The sequence below is a fragment of the Callospermophilus lateralis genome, chromosome 11 (genome assembly GCF_048772815.1).
Source record: "Callospermophilus lateralis isolate mCalLat2 chromosome 11, mCalLat2.hap1, whole genome shotgun sequence".
Classification (NCBI taxonomy): domain Eukaryota; kingdom Metazoa; phylum Chordata; class Mammalia; order Rodentia; family Sciuridae; genus Callospermophilus; species Callospermophilus lateralis.
Window position 1 is genome coordinate 107,685,712 of NC_135315.1, and position 24,948 is coordinate 107,710,659.

Sequence of the window (24,948 nt, forward strand, 5' to 3'; positions counted from 1 at the left end):
ACAGTGTAGACCTCTGGGCATCACATCTATTCCCACACACCATCAGGAGCTGTCGATTGGTCTTTATCTGTTCACATCAGCTGGTGATATTTTGCGCTGGATAATTCTTTGTTGGGGCTGTCATGATCCTTGTAGGACATTTAACAGGAAAGCTGGCCTCTACTCATTAGATATTAGCTGTCATCTTCTCTCCCCATGACAACTAACAATGTCTCAGACTTTGCCAAATGCTCCCTGGGGTAGGGGGGCTAAAGTGTCCCCAGTAGATAAACCTTGATTTATACCTTTGTAGTAGTACAACTTAAATTTCACCTTCTAGACTTTCATCCGTCAGCTTTTTATTATTATTATTATTATTATTATTATTATTAATATTATTATTATTATTTTACATGTATTTCAAATTAGAATGGAAACATTGTCCTCATTTAGGTTTTTCTAGTTGCTGGATTACATACACAATGAGAATCTGTTCTGTAGAGAAATGACTAGTCCTCTGTAGTCCTGTATTTCTGTGGCTCTCTGTGCATGGTGTCATGATGATGTTGTCCCGGGAAGACTGAATCTCTGTTTCCTCTGACCATTTAAATAATCTCCTTAATTTTCTTTCAGGCTGATTGAGCTTGAAGGAATCACAAATTGCTTAGAGGTTAGACAGGGTGTGAAAGGTCCCTGGTGGCCAGTCCAGCAGCTTTGCTTGTGGGGCCTGGATGTCTGGGGCATGTTGCATCTTTGCGGACTCAGCACGGCATTATGCTTCTGGGTAACCATGTATATTTTAAAAGGGATGAATATAAATATCATCTAAATGTCATATAAAATCTCCTCCATGATAACAATAATTTTTCAATCCATTTTGAAGATTATTGGTTCTTTGCAAGGCTGTACAGGCTTCCTTCCTGAGAATTCATTTTAGATCACTAAGCTCTTAAGGGTGTATAATAAGCTTATAGTCCTCTGTTCTCAGACAGTCTGCCCTGGGGGGCGGGGGGGAGACAGCAACATGTGCTAGGATGGGCATATGACTGGAAGTCAGGACAGGAGGATTCTTGCCCTGGTTTTGGACACATTGATGACCAGGCTTCCGTCAAGTAGCTTCCCTCTCTGGACCATTTCTTTTTCTTTTACATAAGGCTGTTGGATTAGATAGACCATCTCTAAGGACTCTTCCAGCTTTAAGTGAAAATGTATGATTTTAATTAAAGTGGTAATTAACTGGGTATTTTAAAATATAGTAGAGTTGAGACTTTTTTTTTCCTAAAATGATGGATAGTGGAAGGATATTAAAAATTATATTTATTCCATCCGTGAAACATTCAAGCAATGGATGTAATTAATTAATGTTGCCATGGAAAATTTGTGGACTGAGAAGAGTCATTTTTGCATCTCCATTCCTTTTAGTCTATGCCTCTGAAGTGAACTGACTTCTCTGGAAGATATATCTAGGAGTGACAATGTGATTTTCTCTCTGTGAATCTGGACACCTGAGTGCCAGTTCTTGCCTTACTATGTGATTTTTGGATAAGTTGCTTCTGTCTCAGGGTTCCATTCTCTTTTTAATGAGAGGAGTTAGCTGTGATCCTGTGCAGAGAAGGCTAATGGAGCAGGCTGGAGATTGCCTATCCTAAAAGTGCTTGCATGCTTTATTGGCTATTGGTAGTGTTTGGGAGCTTGGCTAGTAAAGAGTTGCCTACACAGAAAATAAATTTTCTCCAAATAAAAGTGGCTTACTGTGCCTAAACTGTTTGTGCAACCCATGTGGTTTATGTGCAACACGTGCTTTCCTCCTGGGAGTTTGGAGTTTTGGTAGGTACTAGGTGGAGGGTACCTATGTAAAAGGGTCCCTAAAATCCCTGATCACTAAAGTTTTGAACAAGTTGTTGTCATAACCTGTGGAGGAATTAAACCTGTCTTCTGTGACTCCTCTGGGAGAAGACTCTTGGATGCTTCCATTTGGTTTCCTCCAGACTTTGTCCATGGACCTCTCCCCTTTGCTCAATTTGCTCTATATCTTTTTGTTATAATGAATCTTAGCCATGGATATGACTATATGCCAAGTCTTGGGAGTCTTTCTGGTGACTCACAAAACTTGGGGGTGTTTTGCAAACTCCTGACGTAGATACTCTAGAACTTGCTGAAAATATATTTTGTAAGTAGAATTATTTGGATATTTTTTCCAAAGGAGAAATCATTTCAGTATCTTGGACTTTTGTCCCCCTTACAGTGGTAGGAAAGAAGGGTCATGGAAGAGGCAAATGGTGGTGAGATAGCAGAAGTGCTCCTGTGCTATGGTCAAACCACAGCCTAGTTGGCCTTTAGGGATGAACTTTTTATTGTGAGAAAGGGTCAAAACAAAGTGAGGTTAACTAGGCAATACCATTTCAGCCATCATCCCGTTAGCTGTAGATTTTACATATTGGTGGTGTGTCTATGCCTTTGAATTGGATGTAATTGGATTTTTAAGACTGATCCTGTGTCTATAATTTGAAGGGAGCTTATTTGAAGAATCCATCATGTGAATTGGTTCTTAATTTATCTTTGGATGATGCCAAGATGAGAGGGGAGTAGTATGAGTCTGAGCATCAGGCGCTCTGATTGAAAGAGATGTAAGTATGTTGTAGCAGTTGAGAGTTCCAGGATAAGCGGTGAAAGTCCCTCGTCTTAGCATAAGCAAAATAAATGAGAATGTATTACAGAATAGAATTGGCCATATCCATGAGATCAAATGATATCAGAGTTCAGTTCTCACTCCCTCCTTCCTTTCCTCTCTTTTCTTCTTTCTTCTGTGTCAGCATCATTCTTAGACAGGCTTTCTACATGAGTGGCCTTGAATTGTCCCCCAAAAAAGTCTCCCATATATCAGGAGAAGAAAAACTTTTTCTGTCCCATCATTTCTCTCATTCTCTGAAAAAAAAAAGATTCTGATTGTCTAGTCACTGTGTCCAGGGGGTGGGATATGCTGCAGTCAGGTCATGTACTTTCCTCTAATGGAGGAGGATGGGGTCATTTTAGCTACTGAGAAGGACTAGTCCCTGCCTCAAAGAAGAAGAATTTTAAAAAAGGAGTGGGGAACTTCTTTTACCAGAAAAAGGAAGGAAGAATGAATGAAAAAAGATGCTTAATGACTGTCCACTCTCTGCATATATGTGCTTCAGAGTTAAGGATTACCTGGCGTTGAAGTTGAGAGTCATGGTACCTATTGCATGGTGGTGATTGATAGATATCTCTGAGAACTATCTTTGAGGATAGAAATAGATCAGCCTTATTTTGATATTGGATAGTAATTGTAGCAGGGGTTTTGATGTGGACCAGGGAATGAGGGTAGGTTGTGAGGCTTAATGAATTTTCACAAAGTGAGCTTTTCTGTGTAACCACACTCACACTCACTCATCTTCCCACCTGACAAGTCCTTCTCATGTCCTCTGCAAGTCACTGTCCCACTCCAGAGGTAACCACTGTCCTGATTACTGCCATCATATTTCTCTTATATATTGCTTGTATGTCTTCGATCTTTACCCAAATATTTCATAGGAATGCTTTTGTTTTTCTCTTTGTTTCTGGTTTGTCATTATTCATTCTTCTTACAAGGATGGTATACAGTGGGTTCTTTTTTGCTACATTTCTGCAGGTAAATCTTTGACAGAATTCTAATTCTGAAGATAAGGAAGTTGCTGTGATTGAAATGAAATGGGGCCAGGATGGGAAGACTTAAATCTACAGGGTCTAAGAAACTCTTTTTGAAGAGCCATGAGGTAGATGCTTCAACCATGGCAGAGAGTTTGCAGACTTTCAATTTTCTGACCTGATACCTAGTTATGAGTTATTTATTAGTGCTGAGTGAAAATAGAACTAGTGCTACTAAGGAAGAATTATTGTCAATGGATCAAGAAAAACCATGACTCTCTTTATTTTCCTTTGGAGCATCAATACGGATTCATCTTTGATTTATAACTCAGTATCATTGGGAAATTGTCCTGGCTCATGTAAAATGCCCCAAACACAGCTCTTTAGCTATAAAATCCTATTAGAATTCAGTCTGGGTTATTTGACAAAGTGACATCATAGAGTATCTATAATTTCACTTTTGTGAATTTCATGCTTGCTCTTGTAACTGATTCCCCAGGCTTCTCTTGTGATATTGGGTTGGTCATTTGATGGATCTGGTGATGTCTTTTCTTTGTCGTTGTATTCTTCTCACTTTAGAGTATACATAGGATATATGGATAGGTAATGCATTTGTTGATTTGGAAACCATACTTCAGATTTCTTTCTTTAATTCCCATTTTTACTTTCGTATAATCTATAAGGACTCATGCTCAAGTTAATGAAAGCTGACAGTATACTTGAAATAAAATAAATCTAGGTTACCCTAAAATACACCCATTGACATGATTTCAAATAAATTGAGGCATATTTGTTGAGAAAATTATTTTAGTTATAGTATAAATTTTATTTGAGTCTAGTTTTATATTTTTATCTAGAATAATCCTAAGATTGTGCAGTTAACTGCTTAGGATGTGATGGCAAATTTGAAAAAAAGAGACCACATAGGTTTTCAACACCTAATAAAAGAGATAATGTAGCCAAATGGAGATCTGACCTTCCTAGTCACTGCAGAATATTGTCTGGGTTTTATATCTCCTCATCAAATGTCCTGGACAGTAATATAATTGAAAATATTTGCATTTGTCCCTCTCTCTCCTCCTCCTTGATTCTCCACTAACATTGTCCTCAACTAGGAAAAAAAGTTTTATTGCAAAAGGAGAAAGGTGTTCTCCTAGGGATTTTAATTTTGGGAAATTCCTGACTATTTTAATTTTATTTTGTGGATATTGAAAAACATATTTGATTTGTAATCCTATAAATTGATAGCAGACCTAGGTAGTCTAAGATGTCAGCCACTTAAATCCCTATCTGTACAAGCTATTTTTGGCCAAATAAAATTTGTCTGTGTTGGCAAGCAACTCCATAGAAGCTGATTGCCGGTGCCCTGACCCATGGTTAGGCTGCTTTATTTGGTTGTGGTGCATGGACTTGTATTTTCACCTTGGAAATCCATGCAGGTACATGTACAACATACACAGGAAGAGAATCCAAAGCATACAATAGGTTATGAAGTGGAATGAGAACATCCTTTCAACCTTGCACTCTTATTCCCTTTCCTTTAAAGTAATCATCACCCCCAGTTTTTTTTTTGTAGCTTCTCTAAAATTTTATTTATATAATTTTATTTCCATGAACACCCATGTACCCACACATATGAGCTTTGACAATTACTAATGATCTTGCTTTGCTCACTTACTATATTTTGCGCATTACACATCTATCTTTTTCAAGAGCTTAATAACCTCTGAGGTATGGATATGTACTACTTCATTAAAGCACTGCCTTTATCAATGGAGTGATTTAATATTTTGCTTTTATGTATCTATAATAAACATACTTGAATGTTTCTTTTGGCATCTGTGCCAACACAAGTACAGAATATATTTCTTAAAGTATAATTGCTGAGTGCAAAGAATGTGTATGCTACATTTTGATAAATATTTCTAATTTGTCTTATGAAGAGATTTCTCTACAGAAAAGATACTGCATCCCCATACTTTCACCAACACTCAGCATTTAAAATTTCCTTTTATTTCTACTGTTGTCATAGGTAGAAATGGAATTAATCTTCTTCTTTATTCAATTTGCCATCTGTTTCTTGACTTTTAATGAAATTACCAAAAAAGTCTAAGAGCTTTATAAAAAATAATTTGCACATATCATATAAAAAATTAAAGACCCAGAGAAGAGTCACAGATCAAAATTGTGAAGCTTAATAAATCTTCATACACTAAAAATAGCTGTGAAGTCATCATTCAAACTCACTTATGTTCCTACCTGAGAAACTCTTCCCATGTCTCACAGATTGGGAGTGACATTTTGCTTATGTTCCACACCTTGGCTTGCCTGGCCCTCCACCACACTCCCCTGAACTGTTCAGGTCATTAGCTCCCTGACTGTGGAGGCCATTTGACTAGGAAGATGGATTTTAGAAACTTAGATGTGATGAAGATGTGTATGGTAATGTACTTTCCTATCAGCCAGAAGCATTCACGAAGCACACAGTGCACCTACTCCCGGAGGCCCATCAAAATTCTGATTTTTGCTATTTTTATTTTAGACCTCGGGTTGTATTGTTATGAGTTGGATAACTTTTTTTCCTGCAAATAAAACTATTTTTTTCCAATTTGAATGGTCAAATATGATGGCTATAGGAAATTTGGAAAATACAAAAAGTAGAAAAGAAAAGCATCTATTCAAACCTTTCTATCTAAGATTACCCACTGTTATCATTTGAGGGAATTTCCTGCCCCCTGGTTTTCGGTGCATTTTTAAGGCACAGCTGTAGATTTAGTTATATCACATCATTTTGTATCTTATCCTAATAATCTCCCATAACTGCCTTTCTGTTCTCTTTCATCTTAGAGCACCTGACAAGTCAGAGGTCATGAGGGCTATCTCAGGGTCTTTGCATTATCTTTCCATTATCTGCAAGGTTCTTTCTCTAGATAACTACATGGCTGACTCCCTTCTCCTTTGTCTTTGCTTAAATTTCAGCAAAGCTTCTTCTGATCTCCTCGCTCAGTTTTCACCTGCACTAGCCAGAATTCCCTGTCCCAAAAGACCCATCATTTCCCATAGCAACCTGGAAGTATGGCACCCAACATACTACCTGTCTGTTTATTATCAACTTCATTATTTTGCTGAATATGCCACTATAAGCATTAACTTTTGTATACAATTTAAGCTATGTGTAGCCCATTCTTTGAATAGACCATACATGAACCATTGCCATACTGCTGGATATTTACATCATATCTAGCGTTTTGCTATTATAAATCATATGAACCTGCTATGAATATTTTGAATATAAAGCATTTTTTAGGCATTAAAAGAAATTCTTGGACATGGGATTATTAGGTCAAATTATATTGTATTAAGATTCATTTGGCTGCAAGTCATAGAAACTCAACAACTGGCTTAATAAAATGAAATAATCATTGGATGATGTATTTGAGGAATTATTGAGTGAGGCTATTTGAGGAATAGAGGGTTAGATTTCCAACAAGGCTGATTGCAGAGGTTCAGTTGATGTCCTTGGGGCTTTCATCTGTCTCTGATCTTTAATTTCCTTTTCCTCTGTGTTGGTTTCATTCTGAGGCAGTCTTTACCCATTTATGTCAAATTCACCACCTATAGCTCTTGGTTTTGTCTTATAAGCTATGTAATTGTCTCTTAGTCATCCTCTTCCCAAAATTTTTGACAAACTTGGGAGAGATTCTTATTGCCTCAAATCAAATTTAGACAGCTTTGAATCATTCAATTTGTACATGGGACAAGTTAATGGGATATACCAGAGTGGGCAAAATGTCGTCCTATCCATATCACTTCGAGTAGGGCGGGTGCAGGTCCCCAGATGAGAATTGCTATGCTCCCACCAGGAGAAGGATTGGATGTTGGGCAGGGCACCAAAAATTATAACTATGAACATTTAAAAGACTCTGAGTAAAAAGGAAAAGCTGGGATGGCTGGGAATGGTGACACACCCCTGTAATCCCAGCAGCTAGGGAGACAATGCAGGAGGATTGCAAGTTCAAGGCCAGCTTCAGCAACTGAGTTAGGCCCTGTCTCAAAATGAAAAATAATAAGGGCTGGGGATTTGGTGCCCCTGGGTTCAATCCCTGATACCAAAGTGAGAAGCGGAAAGGGAGGGGAAGAGAAAGGACCCCAATGCATGGTAAGAATGTATTTATATTTTTGTAATTCCAGCCTAACAATGGCAAAGCTGCAGAGGAGGAAGCCCAGGCCACAGCTCGCTGGGGAATTGAATGAGGTTCCCCAACCTATAATAGCATGCCTTGTATGCTCTTGGTGGTCACTAGCCTAAGTGCATGTTCAAATTATGAGGCATGGAGACAGGTTCTATTGTGAATATCAAAAACATTCTTGGAGATTCCTCTAAGGAATTCTGGCAACAGTACTATCCAGATAAAGATAGGTTGCTGATATCAAGGGCTTCATTCCAGAACAGCTGCAGGGTGTATTAAACAGGACCTGGACCTATATAGTGAAGGCCTTGGTGATATCATTATCACTTCTGTGGGCTCTGTGGGCCCTATCTTGATAAGAACAGCCTTCACTGGAGAACTCTGCTTCACTGTTTCCTGGTTTCCCTTCTCTTTGTTGACCTTGCCAGTTTGCAGCATTATTATTTAAGGTTGACAGGTCCCATGTCTGTCGTCCACTGTTGAACCTAACACCTGCCTTATGGGCAATGTTGAACTTTGTTGGCCCCATGATGGCTTTTGGCTATGCTCAGTCATATGTGCCTTGGGTGATCTTCCTGGCCCAGGTGAAACTCATTTGTAGCATGTGGGAAGCTGGAAATATCTCAGCACCCCATGGGGGTGGGGATATAGTTCAATTGTACAGCACTTAACTAGCATACAAGAGGCCCTGGATATGAGCCCCCAGCACTGCTCCCCAACAACAACAACAACAAAAACAAAATGCCCCATGGATTACCCTGCAGTCTTACAGAACAGAACTGTTTAAATCAATCTGACTTTGTTTGTCTGTTGAGATTATTTATAACCCAGAATTAGGATATATTGTGATGAATTGTGGAGCAAAGAAAATGAAGTTATTACTTGATACTCTTCATAAATTCTTCAAAGGCCATCTGAACTCTTCAATTTGAATCCTGTGCTAATGACTATTTGCTGTTATTTAACAGCAAACCTGGGGACCTGGCCACATGGGGAAGTCGTCAGAGCCAAGGCTGTGTGAAGGGCCCTTCAGTGTACTCTTGATTCCACATGCAATTTTTTGGCATTTCTTCTTTTCCATGTCATTAAAGAAATTAGATGGAGGCAATTTATAAGGAAATGATACATATCTTTTAAGGACTCTTGCATTTTCCATGATACACGGGGGACAGAGGAATATTAATATTCCATTGTGCTTCAGTTATCCATCTACTGGGCAGGTATAATTCTCACAGCAGAACTCTCCAGTATAATTTAGAGTGTTCAAAATCATGGACATTGAGCTCCCCTAGAGTCAAGGAGTTGGCTGTTTAGTGGCATGTCCTTTGATTTCTGATTTATGAAATAAGTTTCTTACATATTTCACTATAATTATGTAAGCGTCCACCTTTTTGAAATCTGTGGACTACTATATAAATGTCTAGTATAAACAAATTGCTCAGATACAGATATTTTAAAATCATGGCTTACCACTTACAAAACAGGTGATCTGTGATGACAGGTGAGGGGAGCTCTGTTTTATTTGTGTGTTGTCCTTGGTGCCCAGGCTGGAGAGCACAAGTGGAGACAGAGTGGGAGCTCTGGACTGACACCTCTCTTTGAATCCCATTTAGATAATGTCTGTGCAAGATCTTAGTAGGGATCTTTCTTATCAGTTGTGCTGACAAGAAAGCACAGCTGAGATGTTTTAAAAACAGACCATAAAGGGAAAACCCAAATACCCTCTATGACTTTTATGATGGAATTTTGTTCAGTTTAGTTAACAATGACTGAGCACTTACTGTAAGCCAGTTTCATAGGGCATTTCTCCCATGCTCAGGACAGTGCTGCCGGGGATCAGCTACCTCTTATACACATGTTGACAGGGTCCTGGAATTAATGCTCTTTGGGAAGGCCCAGTAGCCTTTTATACCACCCAACTACTGTCTTGTAGTACTGCATTGCTGAGAATGGCACTGCACAGATGGCTCTAGACCCTCCCTGAACTAGTAAGAGCAACAGCAGGAACACCAGGAGCTATTCCTGACAAAGACAGAAAGGTGAGGGGTTTAGTTGGTCGTTGTCCACTCATAGTTTGAGCCCTGGAGTGTGGCTGAGTTGCAGGGAGGACTAAGAAACATTAGGAACCCTAGTTTTAGTCTCCATTACTGATTGTACCCCAGGCTTGTCTTTCTGCTCCTCAGTCTTTTTATAGCAAACAAGGGTTGATGAAAGCTCCAGTGTTTAAAATTCAATTGTAACTACATAAATTGACCGACGAGGCTGTCTTGTAGTAGCAATCATTAAATCACAGAAAATGGAGTATGTTTGCTCCACTTTGGGTCCAGTGACCCCTTTGTGGCTGGGAGCAGGGGTACACAGCACAATGCTTAAGCAGTTGACTTTCTGGAGTCTGTTTTTGAGGGTTGGATGGCAAATAGATCCCCAGAAAGAGACATTGGGGTGAATGGAAGTCCATATAGGTGCTGACCTCTGTGCCTGCCTCCCACCTGTGCTCTCTTGCAATTCCTAGGCTCAGGATCCAGCTGCTTCCAAGCTTTACTGACCCAGAGGTGGTTGCATTCCTTGAAGGGTGGGCGTTGCTTGTTGAATATGGCTTTTGTTTTATGATCTGCCTTTATTGAGTCAAATTGAGGATAGTTTTTGAAGCTTGCCTCTGCTTTGACACAAAATATAATTAGACAAATGTGCCACCCAATTAACTTGTACCTCTAATTTTTGAATATGGATAAAATGTTTTAAGTAACTGCAGACATCTATTGTTTAATCTGAGATCACTTGTCACTTAAAAAAAAAAAAACAGCTGTGTTGATATCTATTAAACTCCAGTGGGCAAAAAAAAATTTTTTTTGTATGTTAGCAATAATGTGCACATTAGATATCATTAGATCACTAGATAATAATTACCTTATTATGGGAGGAGTTTGGATGGTTGAAGTTTCACTTTGAAAGTTTAGCATATTTTCCAGTTCCCCAACACTACTTTCTAAATTCTCAAAGTCTCTGAAGTCATTTGATTGACAACTACTTAAGCACGCTTATCCTGAAGTTGGCTATTGGGTGCTTCTGAACATGCTGGGGAGGGAAGTTCTTGCAGGTAGAGTTTGGAAATCTTTCACTCTCAATTTTTTTTAAATTCTCAGATTTTTACAAGGACAGTTAATTTTTACTTTTATTCTCTTGGAGCTTTTTCACTGTTTAAAAGGCTGTATCAAATGTATTGATATACACACAAGTGAGAGAAATTGTCTATGAGGTTTTAAAATATTCTGAATAATATTTTCTTTCTTTTTAGCTGTCTCCATTATGAGGTACAGCACCTCTGCTTTTGGGTTTGCAGTAAGAAATCTGAAATGTACTTTCATGAAATTTTGCACGATTTTTCTAAGCTCATGAGTCTCACCCTAAGCCCTCAAATAAGAGGGTGATTGGAATGGGTAACACACCTTTTATGGAAACAGCTTCTATAAAAATTATAATTCAGTAGAATTAAACTGCAATGAGACTATATTTCTCCAGCACAGCTGGGAGGGAACCACATTTTTAACAAAGTGGTTAGTTGAGAGGGTGTTTTAGGAATCTCAGTTCTTTTTTCTCTTCCAGGTTGTGTGTAGACCTGGCCTGTACTGGAGTGATGCATTTGCTGGTGTCGACAGAGCTGTTTGAGAGTTAGGATTGATACTACTCACGTTGGGATAAGCCAGTCTGTAGCCCAACTAGGACTGCCTGAATTCTCAGCCTGCCCCCTGAGGGAAGTTGGTCAGAGAAAGCAGGTCTCTTTTTACAGGATTAGGGTTAATATTTTGAAGCATTGGATAACAATTCCCCATGCCCCTTCAAGTGTCAGTGCTTGTAGTTTTCTGGATGAGCAGTGTGACATGGTGTGATGACTCACAAAAGAGCTCATTTCACATCCCTTCTGCATAGAGGTAGGGTTTCCTGTTCCTGCGGGTATGTGTGCATGTTCCTAAACCCACTTCTGCCCTTTGTTGTTAAGAATTTAATGTTTGGCGGGTATGCAGATTCTTTTCAGAATCTGAAGAAGGATGTGGATTGTCGAGAATAATGCGCATCACTGCACACACAGACCACATATATACACACACACTTTCTTCCTTTACTTTAGCAAGACCTCACCTTTTCCCTGAACACCCTCTCCTTCCATCCATTTTTCTCTCTCTCTGCATTTCTCTTATTCAAACACAGTGCTGAATTTTGTATGCAATATTGAAGTGTTGGTGTAGTTCCTGGAGCCTCTAGGTGACTCCTATCCTTACCCCTGAACCCAGGTAAAGCAGTTCCATTGACAGCCAGTAAAAGAATCCTTACCCAAGATCTTTGGCTTGGGATATGCGGGAAAATGTTGAAATTATCTTGCTGGCCTTGGGGAAATGAGGGCCACATCTTCTAGAACAGTGTACCCCTGTCCCACATTTCCAGAGTGCTAAGAGTCAGGGGATGTGGCAGCAGATCCCACCAATAACACAGGGGCTCTGATGCTGCTACCAGGTCAGCACTTGAGTACTGAGTCTCCAGTCTCCCAAGATTTTACGATGAAGATCTTGAATGGCTGCATCAAAGTGTCTAAAAAACAGTGCTTCGAATCACTCATTCAGATATTCTGAATCACAGGATAGTTATCCTGTGTCTTCATAGCCATTCCCCATTAACTCTGGAAAAACCACTAAAGTCATGTCTCTTTCTTCTAGTTTGACGCCATCCTGGATGTCCTGTCATCAGCGATTGTCCTGTGGCGTTATAGCAATGCGGCTGCGGTACACTCTGCTCATAGAGAGTACATGTAAGTGGATTCTTATCTTTTTTGCAGACTACAGAACTCTGAGGGCATGCAATGAGAAAGTCCTCAGACTGCCTTTGAAGGCACCTGATGTGATTTTTAACCACGTGAAAAGTCTCTCCTGGGATGGTTAAAAAGATGGAGTGTATCTGTTTAATTCTCTGTTCCCTGCTCTTCAGTCTGGAGTGAATATTTATTTGCTTGTCTGTCTGTCTTTCCTTCATTTCTTCCTCCCTCCCTCCCTCTCTTGCTCCATCCCTCTCTTTCCCCTCCTTTTTCTTTCCCAGGACCACACACATGCTTGGCAAGTACTCTACCACCGAGCTACACCCTGCAAACCCCCAGAGTCAGATTTTGGGTTTTGAGAATCAGTACTTGCTATCTCAACACTGCATTCCCTCATCTGGAAAAGCAGGAAATAATTCCTTCTCTATGCATTGTGATGAATACATACACATGCATGTACATAAATATATTAATTTTTGTGTGTTTATATGTATGTGTGTGAGCATGTGTGTGTATCAGGGCAAGAGTTTTGCCCTGCCTCTGCAGCTTTTGAATGGTTCAACACAAGTGAGAAAATGCCTCCCTGCTGAGATTTATGATAGTGCCTGGAGAAAAGGTATTTTTTAAAATTAATTTATTTTTTTGTTGCATTATAATCTTACATAACAATGAGATTCATTATGACATTTTTGTACATGCATATGACCTAATTTGGTCGATCTCATTTCCAAGTACCTTCCCTTTCCCTTCCCTCCTTCCTGCCTCTGATCTACTTGCTTTACTCAATTGATCTCTCTTCCATTATTATTATAATCTAATTATATTTAAAAGTGGTATTGATTGTGGTATATTTGTATATAGGCATGGCATAATTTGGTAGATTTTATTCCCAGTACTCCCCCATACCCTGCCCTCTTCTCTTCCTCTCAATCCCTTTTCTCTACTCTATTGGTTTCTAGAAGGTACTCTTGAATGGGATGGTAAGCTGTACTCTTAACATTCAAAGGTTGAGAGGTCTCTTTGATGCCAGGAGATGCAGACAGTAATGTACTCGAGATTGAATTTGTCTAATGGAAAATTCAAAGATGACACCATAATGAATTCACTAATGAATTTTAGTTTACTTTATTGTTGGTTTTGGGTAGTACACAGAAACTTCTTTTATGTGTTAAATACTTTTTATGTGTATTAGCTCTTTTAACAAATATTAAGTATTGAGTTTGTGATATCATGGATCATTTTAGAGAAAGTTAATTTTAAAAAGTGCATTAATTTGTGGCTGAAAAAAAAACAAGAAAACAATTGTAAGTACCAAATTAATTTTGTAAAATTACAAGCAGCGGTTCTGAAATGATCAAAATTGTATTAACACTGGTCTATCTGAAGGAGCAGCTAATGCTTCTACCCAATCTGTTATGTGGGTATTTGAAAAATTTAGTAAAAGAAGTCTCCATAGCATTATCTAGGGAAATTCTTGGATTTCAAGAACTAGCCACTGTCTTGACAGAAGAACATATAATCTTTGGTTCTATAGTTGCACTATCTAATATTCTTACCACTAATGCAATATTTTAGCACTTGATCTGTGGCTTGTCCAATCTGAGATGTGTTGGAAATGTAAAATACCTACTAAATTCCCAAGATAGGAAGAAAAAAAGAATGTGAAAGTTTTATTAATATTGAGAATATTGATTGCATTACATGTTAGTATCAGAATACTTTAGATATATTGGACTAAACTATTAGAACTACTTTTTCTTCTGTTTATTTTTAAATATGGTTTCTAGGTGTTGAAAATTATGTGTCTTGCATTCTATTTCTATATATAGGAAAAATGAGAATGATTTTAAGTAGAGAACTCTTCTCTCTGCCTATTCTTTCTTATTTTAGAGTTAATCAAGAATTTGATTTACAGTTCCAGAAGGAATTGAGTTCAGAGTGTCCCAATTTCTCTTTTCTAATTTGCCTTTTTTTCTGATTTTCTTTTGGCCCAGATAATTTTCATGTTTATTGGTTATAGTCATAAATTATTGTAGATTTTTTCCTTTTTTCCCCCTCTGTGTTGAGGATTACACCCAGGAAGTGTTCATCTCTGAAATATACCCCGTCCCTTTTTAATTTTATTTTTGAGACAGGGTCTCACAAAATTGTAATCCTCCTGCCTCAGGCTCCTGAGAAAATGGGATTATAGTTGTCTACCACCATACCCAGCTATTGTGGCTTTTCTGTGAGAGTCAGTTTCTCTGTAAAGTTTGCCCAGATCAAGTTTAAAGACAAGAAATATCTTTGGTTTCACTGTTTTTAATGATACCCAAACAAACACCATTGCAGAAAGTCTATATTATTATTCTAAAGTCAGAACTCAGAGATGATGCTTTTATAATTCCTAGGTGGTTGTTCGTTAGAAGATGCCAATGAATGCACTTGGAGATTTCTAATCTAGGAATTAAAATTATATTCACAGTCTTCTGTATTGTTGGCTTTAAAGTTTTAATCTCTGGCTTATCTCATGTAAGTTAAAAATTCATGAAATCACTGCCAGCTGAGAAACTGATGTTTGCATATTAATGAGCATAAATGAATTATGAGCAGCATAACTAGAAAAATCATTTGTTTTCATGATGTTGCTAGAGAAGATTATTAGATGGAAATGGAAATATCCAAGTGGGCCTTGGTTAAGCTTTCTTATTTTTCTGTTCTGGACTCAAAGCCACTGAATGAGTTTGAATTTCCAATGCAAAGAGAATAGAAACTTTTTTTGATCTTGCTTTCTGTTGACTGTCCTGACTATGCATGTGCTGGGGTGTTTGATGCTAGAGGAAGAGAGATACCACTTCTGCACCACCACAGAAGGGTAACCCCAATTGATTTATTGCATTAAAATGGGGTTTTTTTTGTTTAAAAACCCCACATAAATGAAAAGTTGTGCTCCATTTGTGTGCAATGAATCGAAATCCATTCTGCTGCCATGTATAATTAGTTAGAACAAATAAAAAATTAAAATATAAAAAAGCATAAAATTTCCTCTTAACCATTTTTAACATTTTTAAAAACATTATTTATTTATTCTTTAGATATATATGACAGCAGAATGCATTTTGGGGTCATTATACACATTGCAGCACAACTTTTCTTTTCTCTGGTTGTATATGATATAGCTTTATACCATATGTGCAGTCATACATGTACTTAGGGTAATGATGTCTATCTCATTCCACCATCTTTCCTATCCCCATAACCCCTCCCCTCCTCTCCCTCCCCTTTGCCATTTTTAAGTGTGCAGTTCAGTTGTATTAATTTTATTCACATTGTTGTGAAACAGATACCCAGACCTATTTTATTTTGCAAAACTGAAATTCTATGCCCATTGAACACTTCTGTAACAGCAGTCACTTTCTGGTTCTATGACTTTGACGATGCTAGATGCCTCATAAAGGGGTCATGAAGTCTTTGATTTTTGTGACCAGCTTATTTTAATTTGTACACTGTCTTCAAGGCTCATCCATCTTTCATTGTGTGACACAATTTCTTTCTCTAAAGATTGAATAATATTCCACTGTACGTATATAGCATATTTTGTGTATCCATTCATTCATTGATAGGTATTTATATTGCTTCCACCTCTTGTTTATTGGGATAATGCTGCCATGAATGGGTGTGCAAATATCTCTTTGAGAACTTGCTTTCAGTTCTTTTGGATATATATCCAGAAGTGGCATTCCTGAATCACATGGAAGTCATATCTTAAAATTTTTGAGGAACTTCCATTCTGTTTACCACAGCACTTGCACCATTTTATAATCCCATTTACTAGTTATTCAAGCTCCAAATTTTGTCAGTCACTTTTCTGTGAATAACGGGTATGGGACAGATGGAGAATCAGGTTTTCTCATGGTCTGAGTTTTCAACATGAGTATAATAGATGGAAGAGCAATGGAATCACGTAGATGTGCAAGGGAAGGAGTCATCAAATAGACCAGAATATCCAAACTGGGCCAGGAGGGATGGGATGACAATGACAAGGTTAATGAACAGTCCTCATAGATTAGAAGTCCCTATGAGGTCAAGAATGGTTGGTGTAGAGCCAAGTGTAGTGACATACATCTGTAATCCCAGTGACTTGTGAGGCTGAAGCAGGAAGATTGAAGGTTCAAAGTTAGCCTCAGGAAAATGGCAAGGCCCCAGGCCACTTAGAGAGACCCTGCCTCTAAATAAAAAAAAAATTTAGAAAGGGAGCACTGAGGATGTGGCTTAGTGGTTAAGTGTCCCTGGGTTCAATTCCTGGTACTAAATAAATAAATAAATAAATATGGTTGGTGTGTGTGGGAGGGGAATGCTAATCTGAGAATGAGAAGTTAAAAGCCAAGAATTCGTAGGTGTTTCATTGGTATAGATTCAGGATGAGAGTGTGGCTGAGTTAGGGTGGTCATAAAAGGTCAGAGGTTTGAGTGAGGCCAGGAGTTGGATGGATGCTTCATCTGGAATGGAAGTTAACAGGAGTGTTTCCAATTTGGGGAGCAGATACAAGCAGTAAAACAGGTACTACCATCATTAGTAAATGAAGGCGGGCCAGGAGGTTGGAGATAATGAAATAAAGGAGGTATACTGAGTGGTTGAGTTGGATGGCAACAGGCAGTGTTGCGGAAGCAAGCTGGAGAAATGGTTTGAAATTGATGTCTGGAGAAAGAGACTTTGAAAGTGAGCAAGAGAAAAACTGTCTCTTCTTTGAAGGTAGGAACAATAGCTTCCTCAGTGGAAAACCAGGTTATCACCAGGGCAGGAAGGTAAAGAGAACAATCAGAACAGAGCTCGAAGGTGTGGAGATTGGGGTATGAGGAGACTGCTTGGTGGGAAGGTTTAGGGCCATGCTGGAGGAGGGAGTATAGAGAACCTGGGGACAGGGACAGGGTGGTAGCATTGGCCCTGTGCCAGTGAATTGCTATGCAGCCACTCAAAAGAATGAAGCAGTATTTGTATACTTACATTGTGAACACCAAGGTTCATTAAGTAAAGAAAGCATGGTGAAAAGTAGTATATGTGGTCTTTTCTCACTGGTTTTAAAATAAAGGGTTCATAGTCATGCATGCTTGCTCAGGCATATAAAAGATCCCTGCAGGGACACAAAGGAGACTGGCAGCAGGATCGCCTTCCCTCTAGCAGAGGGACTGGGGACAGAGGCAGAAAGGAGATGTTCTCTTTATGTCCTTTAGACCAAAGCTATCCAATAGACTATGATGTGGACATGCTCTATATCTGTGCCGTACAGTCAGAGCCACTAGCCACATGTGGCCATTGAGCTTGTCACATATGGCTATACCCATGGGGGAACTGGATTTTTAACTTTAAAGAATTTAAATAGTCATGTGTGGTTAGATGCTAATGTAGTGGACAACGAATGCTTCTTTAGATAGATCACTTTCAATGTATACTTTTTATTTTATTTATTTATTTATTTATTTATTTTAGTTTTCGGCCGACACAACATCTTTGTTTGTATGTGGTGCTGAGGATCGAACCTGGGCCGCACGCATGCCAGGCGAGCGCGCTACCACTTGAGCCACATCCCCAGCCCTCAGTGTATATTTTTTAAACAGAGTTTTAATAAATCAAAAACATGGGGCTGGGCTTTAGTTCCTTGGTAGAGCACTTGCTTAGCCTTCCTAAGGCACTGGGTTCCATCCCCAGCACTGGGAGAAAATAAAATATCAAAAAAAAAAAATCAAAAAAAAAAAAGCATAGAAAACCTGGAAATGAGAGGAAGATATTGAGAGAAGCAGGGTGATGCTGCAGGTGGAGAGTGTGGGGAGAAATTAGTGTACCAGGAACTTGGCAAGGTTGAATGACACAGGGAATTTTACGCCTGTCTTCTTAGCCATTCTCAGCCCCATGTACCATGTAAGGCCACAGGAAGGACAGCCTCCTGCTGCTGTCAGCTGCCAGGGCCATCGGGATGCTTGCCACAGATGGTACAGCTTGATGCTCTTTGGGAGCCTCTGACATTTTGCATATGGTTGCAGCACAGGTGGGGTCCCATGAAGACGCCCTTTCCCCAGCTGTCTCTTTGGGTGATCTGTCAGCTCATTGAGACAGAGGGGTGGAGGCAGATGGAAGGCGTTGCTCACCTTTCCAGGCTTACTTATTCTGCAACAGAGTCAGCCACACAGCCGGAGATGATGATCTTCTGTTTCAAATGTACCTGCAGATGGCATTTCTAGCACGCTGGAAAGCGAGTTTGAGAGCTCTGGAATGGATGCTCTTAGAGACGCATAAATTCTTTGTGTGTCTTCTCATATGAAATAAATGGGGTACCCTGGTTCTTACCCAGGGAACTTGCTCTGTTTTCTTTTCCAATTTGCTGATCCAAACTCCTCGGCCTCAAAACTACCCGTTGACAGGATTGCTTGATGATCGCCTTTTGATGACTGACTTCCGCAGTGCCCTTTCTGCTTTTGGAAACAAGTCCAAAACTTAAAAAGAAAAGTAACCAATTCAGTCAAGAGAATGATGTATTGGTAATTTGCTTCTGGTGCCTAATCTAAATGGACTGCAAAGGCAATGATTTATACCAAGAACCATATTAAAATAGTATCAGTCTCTCTGACTTCTCATGGGGTGTTTGATCTGGCCCTAAATCAAAGACTCTGGGGGAAGCAAATCCCATTTACCCTACATCTCTCTAGTGCTCTTAGCTTTATAAAGCTCTTCAATGTGTTTTAGCTCAAGAGCAGAACCTGAACTAGAAGAATAAATAACTTCAGAGCTGCCCTCAATGACTAGTGAGATCTGAGGCAGAAGGTAGAGCCTTTATGGCAGGACATGAGCTCATTTACCTTAAATAGTTTGGATTTTGTCTTACCTGAAGGGTAGAAGGGAATGGTCTCCAACTGGCAAAAGCCTTTGATCCACCAAAAGACATGTGAAACCTGCCAGGGTGCAGACATGACACTAACTGGTTGTGCATTATGGGCGGGGAATTAGAGGATGGAGTGTAGACTTGGTCTCATTAATAATTAAACTATGTCCCCCCAAAAGATATGTTGAAGTTCTAACCTGCAGCACTACAGAATGTGATTGTATTTAGAAATACGGCCTTTGCAGATGTCATGAAATTAAGATGAGGTCATGCTCTATGAGGGTGGCCCTAACCCAGTGTGACTAGTAGCCCCAAGAGAAGAGATAAGAGAGACACACAGAGTTGACAGCTATGTGAGATGCAGGCAGAGATTGGAGTGGTGCATTTATAAGCCAAGGAATCAAAAAGGATAGGTTTAAAATGAGTGTGACTCTAATGACACCTTGATTTCAAACTTCCAGCTTCCAGAACTATAAGACAATGAAGTTCTCTTTAAGCCACCAAGTTTGTGGTGCTATTAAGATTGTTCTGGAAAACTGATACAGTCCTCAAGAAGAGTCCTCCATGAGGGCTATGCTGTCTCTCACCAGCTCTGTCTTTCACTAATTTATTAATCTTTTGAAACCTCAGCTCTCCCTTCTGTGAAAGGGGAGGAGAGTTATGGCAGTGGCCAGATGCTTTGTGGTTAAGATGAAGCCTGGCACTGAATGTGACTTCAATATATGCTCAGAAATGTTAGATGAATAATTTTCCATCCTTAGAGTTTGGGAAATGTTTTAATTTGTTGTACTAAAGTGGTGTGATATTATCTGTCCCCATTATTTTTGTTTTGCTTCTGAAGAGCACAGAATAAAAGAACTTACCAAGAAAAAAAATTTAAATTTGAAGCAGACACTTTTGCATGCTTACAAAGTTGCTTTGACTTGGGGACATTGTGTGGGGGGGAGTAAGTAGTGGAGGTGACAAACGTTGTTCCTTGATTTCTTAATCTCACTCCCCTTCAAAGAAATGTGATTTGTGTGTGGCAAGTTAAAGTAATTCATAATATTATAGAAAGTTGAGGCAATTCATAAAGGTACAAAGAATGTATTAAAACTCACTAGTTACAGAGCATCCCAGGGAAAACTATAGCTAAGGTCTTTATATGTAACATGTATGCATACACATACAAGCACATGGTCATACATCTTTAAATATGTATATATACACATATATATGTGTATATATACACATATAATATATATATACACACATACACACATGCATGTGTATATATATACGTGTGTGTATGTATTAACATAGAGATGTTCATCAAAGTGGTTTTTCTCCTGTATTTTGAGCATCTTCCACCTTAGAATAAATAGAGGTTTTTATTTTTTGATAGCTATGTGGTATCTATGGATTTAGTCTATTTTGTTTCAGGATATTTCTACTAAAGAAGTGGGTTATTTCCAATGTCTTGGTGTTATAAACAACCCCAAATAACTGTCTTTATACATTTGTATTTTAATGCTTTTCTTATTTCTTTAGGATCTGGTACTAGAATTTGAGGTCAAAGTTTAGGCTACCATAATATTGACAAGCAGAGTTAAAATATGCTCCAAAAATATCATTCTAACTTATGTTCTCACTAGCAGCAGCTGAGGGTGTCTGTTTACTCACCTTTGCCAGCACCAAGTGTTATAATTCTTTTTGAATTTGCCAGTTGTCGAGGTGGAAAATTGAATTCCTCATGTTAACATGCATTTCTTTAGTTACCAATCTAGTTGAATAAATTCCCATATGCTTCTTGGGCATTTGTATTTCTTTTGGGAAATATATTGCCAGAATTTTGATTGGGAATGAGAAGACTCTCATTTATGTTTTGGAAAGGAACCCAGATTCACACTCCTAGAACTCAGGTGACTAAGAAGTACAGCATCATAATTGATCAACTAGTTCTTACCTTACCTCTCACCACCTATATTCTTTTTTTCTTCTTTTTTTTCTTCTTTCTTTCTATTTTTTTTGCACAACTGTACTTTTTTCTGTTACAGATCTAATTACCTGAACTTCACTTATGCATTGGTAAATTTGTTTGTCCAGCTCCTCATAACACTTTAAACTCACCAGAGCAAAAGTCTTCTTTTATCTATCTTATTCCCAGGCCCTAGACTAGTCCCTAGCATGTAGTAGGTACTCATTAAAGAATTGCAGAATGAATAAGTTTGTTGGGTTGAACCCAAATACCATGTGTAACTATAAAGCTCTAATAAAAAAAATTGCAAGATGAAAGATTGAACTATAGGATCCCTTGAAGTTATGTAAACTTTTGGTAACCCTTATTAAGATTCTAGTAATAACCATTCACTGAGCACCTGATTTATGCCATGAATCATGCTGGGCTCTGGCTTAAAGGTGTTAATACCCAATAGAGAAGGTAAGTATTGTTCTTGAAGGTTCATGGCTAGTAATGGATAGAACTGGGCTTTAAACCCAGCTCTTGATGGCCCTGAAGTTTGCTTCTTACCACTATGCGACACTATCTCTCCAAATGATCATTTGTAGGTCTTGGTTTTACCAGTTTCTCATTCTTCCCTTTTGAACTAGCTTTTCCTAATGGGCATGGTGGTGCATGCCTATAATCTCAGTGACTCAGGAGGCTGAGGCAGGAGGATCTCCACTTTGAGGCCAGTCTCAGCAACTTAGTGAAGCCCTAAGCAATTTGTGAGAAAAATGAAAAAAAAAAAAAAAGAAAAAGAAAGGCCTGGGGATGTATCACAGTGGTAGAGCACTACTCCTGGATTCAATTCCCAGTATATGCCTCCCCTCCCTAAAAAAACAAAAAACAAAAAAAGCACTTTTTATGGTAATTAGCTGAATCCACAATTAATTTAGCAGGAGTTAATTCAGAAGAATTAAAAATTATAACATCATTGAACTTGAAATGCAGCCCTGGGCTTTGGTGCTACTGTGTAAGGTGGGAAAATGGTTGGAATTGGCCAGACAGAGACAAACTGCCTGGGCCACTACAGGGCAGCCTAGGTGCCTGGTAGACATTACTAGGAGCTGGCATTTATGTCCTGGGTTTCATGGCAAATAGCTGTCATGGCAAGCACCTCCAGTGTCTCAAAGGCCTTCCAAATGAGGCTCATTAGTCTCACCTGCAACCCGGACTTCTTCCATGGTCTTTGAAACAGCCCCGTTTTCATGACACAGGGCTGATGCTCAGCTTTCTAACTTTGCCATCAAGGAAGAGGAGCCAGCCTTTGTCCACAGATATTGCTTATCCTCTGGCACTTTCTGCCATGGTATTCACTGCATGAGAAGTGCTCTATTCCTGAGAGTACCAGTGCCCAGCACTGTGGCTTTCTTTCACCCTGAGGACTGCCACTCTTTTGGAAACCTGAGCTTGCTGTGTCATTGCTTGTTCTCTTTCCTTCCTCTGCTCTGTGCTGCCCTGGTGGGAATTGCTGCTGGTGTTTAGAGATGATGGCCTTAGTCAGGCACCCTCCTGGTAGAGATCAGAATTTGCCGCTCTCTGCTATGACCACCTTTGTTAAAGCGGGGTTTGGGCAGGCTCTTTCCCTTCTCTGAGCTGTCCCATTTTTTCACCCAGAATTTTTTGAGCCTGCTTACTCCACAGCCATATTTGAAATTTTAGAATCAGTTTTTATGGCATGTATTTTTTTCTCACTTTGCCCCATATTTTGTTCTGTGTGTTTGCTATTAGATGTTCTTAATCCAATCTGACTTAACATAGCACTTGACATTGACTGTTGACCAACACCAAAATGCTGATGTGGGTTATAGTTGTCATTTACTTTATACTTTTGGAATTTCCTGAAAAACACTTTTGCAAGGTACATATGTTAGTTTTATAATTCTATCAATCATACTTTTGAGGAATAAAATAGAGGAAATGAATCTGGGGACAAAGAATAAAGCTTTCATCTCCTCCCCATTGAAACTGCTTTCTTTATCCTCTATTGTGCAATTGGTTTTAAGCCATCAGCCCTACTGGGTGTTTTCACATAGGACTGCTACTTTTAGAAAGGAAGTCCTCTCTGTGCATTGTGACCTCTTTTGGGTCTGTGAAGTTGCATGGGATGGAATTCTGGGGATCATTATTTTCCTCCATCTCTCCTGCTTTTCTTTAAGTGTTGTACCCTTTCAGCATGGAGTCAGCTTAGGTTTTATCAGTGTCTCTCTGCATCTTGAGTCAGCTTTTTCATATAGCTAAATTGTGAGATAGGAGGCATTTAAAGGAATACTTGGGCCATTTTTCATTGTTGCTACCTACCTCATAAAATTGTTACGAGAAACAAATGAGATAGTACAGGAAAGTTGCTTGGAACCATATTTGACTTATGCTAGGGATCTGATAAATTGGTGTTATTTTTAACGATAGGTTTTCCATGCAAAATAGAGATAGTTTTTTTTAAATAACTTTATTAAAACATAGTTCACATATGGGCACAGTGGTGTATGCTTAAAGCCCCAGCTACTTGAGAGACTAGAACAAGAGGAGGCTTGCTTGAGGCTAGTGTGGCTTTTAGTATTTTCAGAGTTATGTATCCGTAACTCTCAATCAATTTTAGAACATTGCCATTACCACAGAAAATAGTCCCAAGTTTCTTTACCCTTCATCAGTAAACCCTCCCAGCTTAGGCAACCAAAAATCTACTTTCTTTTTGGAGAGTGTGGACTCTTTTGAATATTTCACAAAAATGGAATCACACCATGTGGTCCATTGTGGCCTTCCTTCACCTAGTCATTCACTCAGTGTGATGTTTTTAGTATTCACCTGTGTTGTCAAGTCAGTTCTTCATGTCTTTCTGTTGTCCCATTGTCTATTACATGGACATGTCACGTTTTATTTATCCATTCATCATTTGATGGGCATTTGAGTTGTTTCCATCTTTGGGCTTTTAGGAAGAATGCAACTATGAACATTTGCCTACAAGTGTTTTTGTGGAAGTATGGACTTTTGGTGAGTGTAGAGCTAAGAGTGGAATTGCTGAAATTGTTAGTCCATTTAGGCTACTATAACCAAATGCTATAGATTGGATGGCTGGTAAACAACAGTAATTTATTTCTGACAGTTATGGGGGTTGGGAAGCCCAAGATCAAGGCAGATACAATGTTCCCATGAGAGATCATTTCCTGGTTTATAGATGGCATTTTCTTTCTGTGTCCTTCTATGGTAGGAAAACCAAGGAGCTCTCTAGGGCCCCTTTTATAAGGGCACTAATCCCATTCATGAGGTCTCCTCCCCATGATCTAATCACCTCCCAAAGGCCCTACCTCGTAGCCTTTTAAGGATTGGGATTCCAATTGTGGAAAGAGAACCAACATTCAGACTGTAGCACTAGGTTGTGTGATAACTATGTTGAACTTTTAAGAAACTGCCAAAATATTTTCCAAAGTGCTTATGCCATTTTGTATTCCTACCAGCAGGGTATGAGGTTTCCAGTTTCTTCACATCCTTGTCAACT

General features: G+C 39.0%; 1 pseudogene; it reads left to right on the plus strand.

Annotated features, from left to right (window-relative positions):
• LOC143410746 (uncharacterized) overlaps positions 1-24,948 on the plus strand; it is a 190,505-nt pseudogene that overhangs the window by 112,445 nt on the left and 53,112 nt on the right.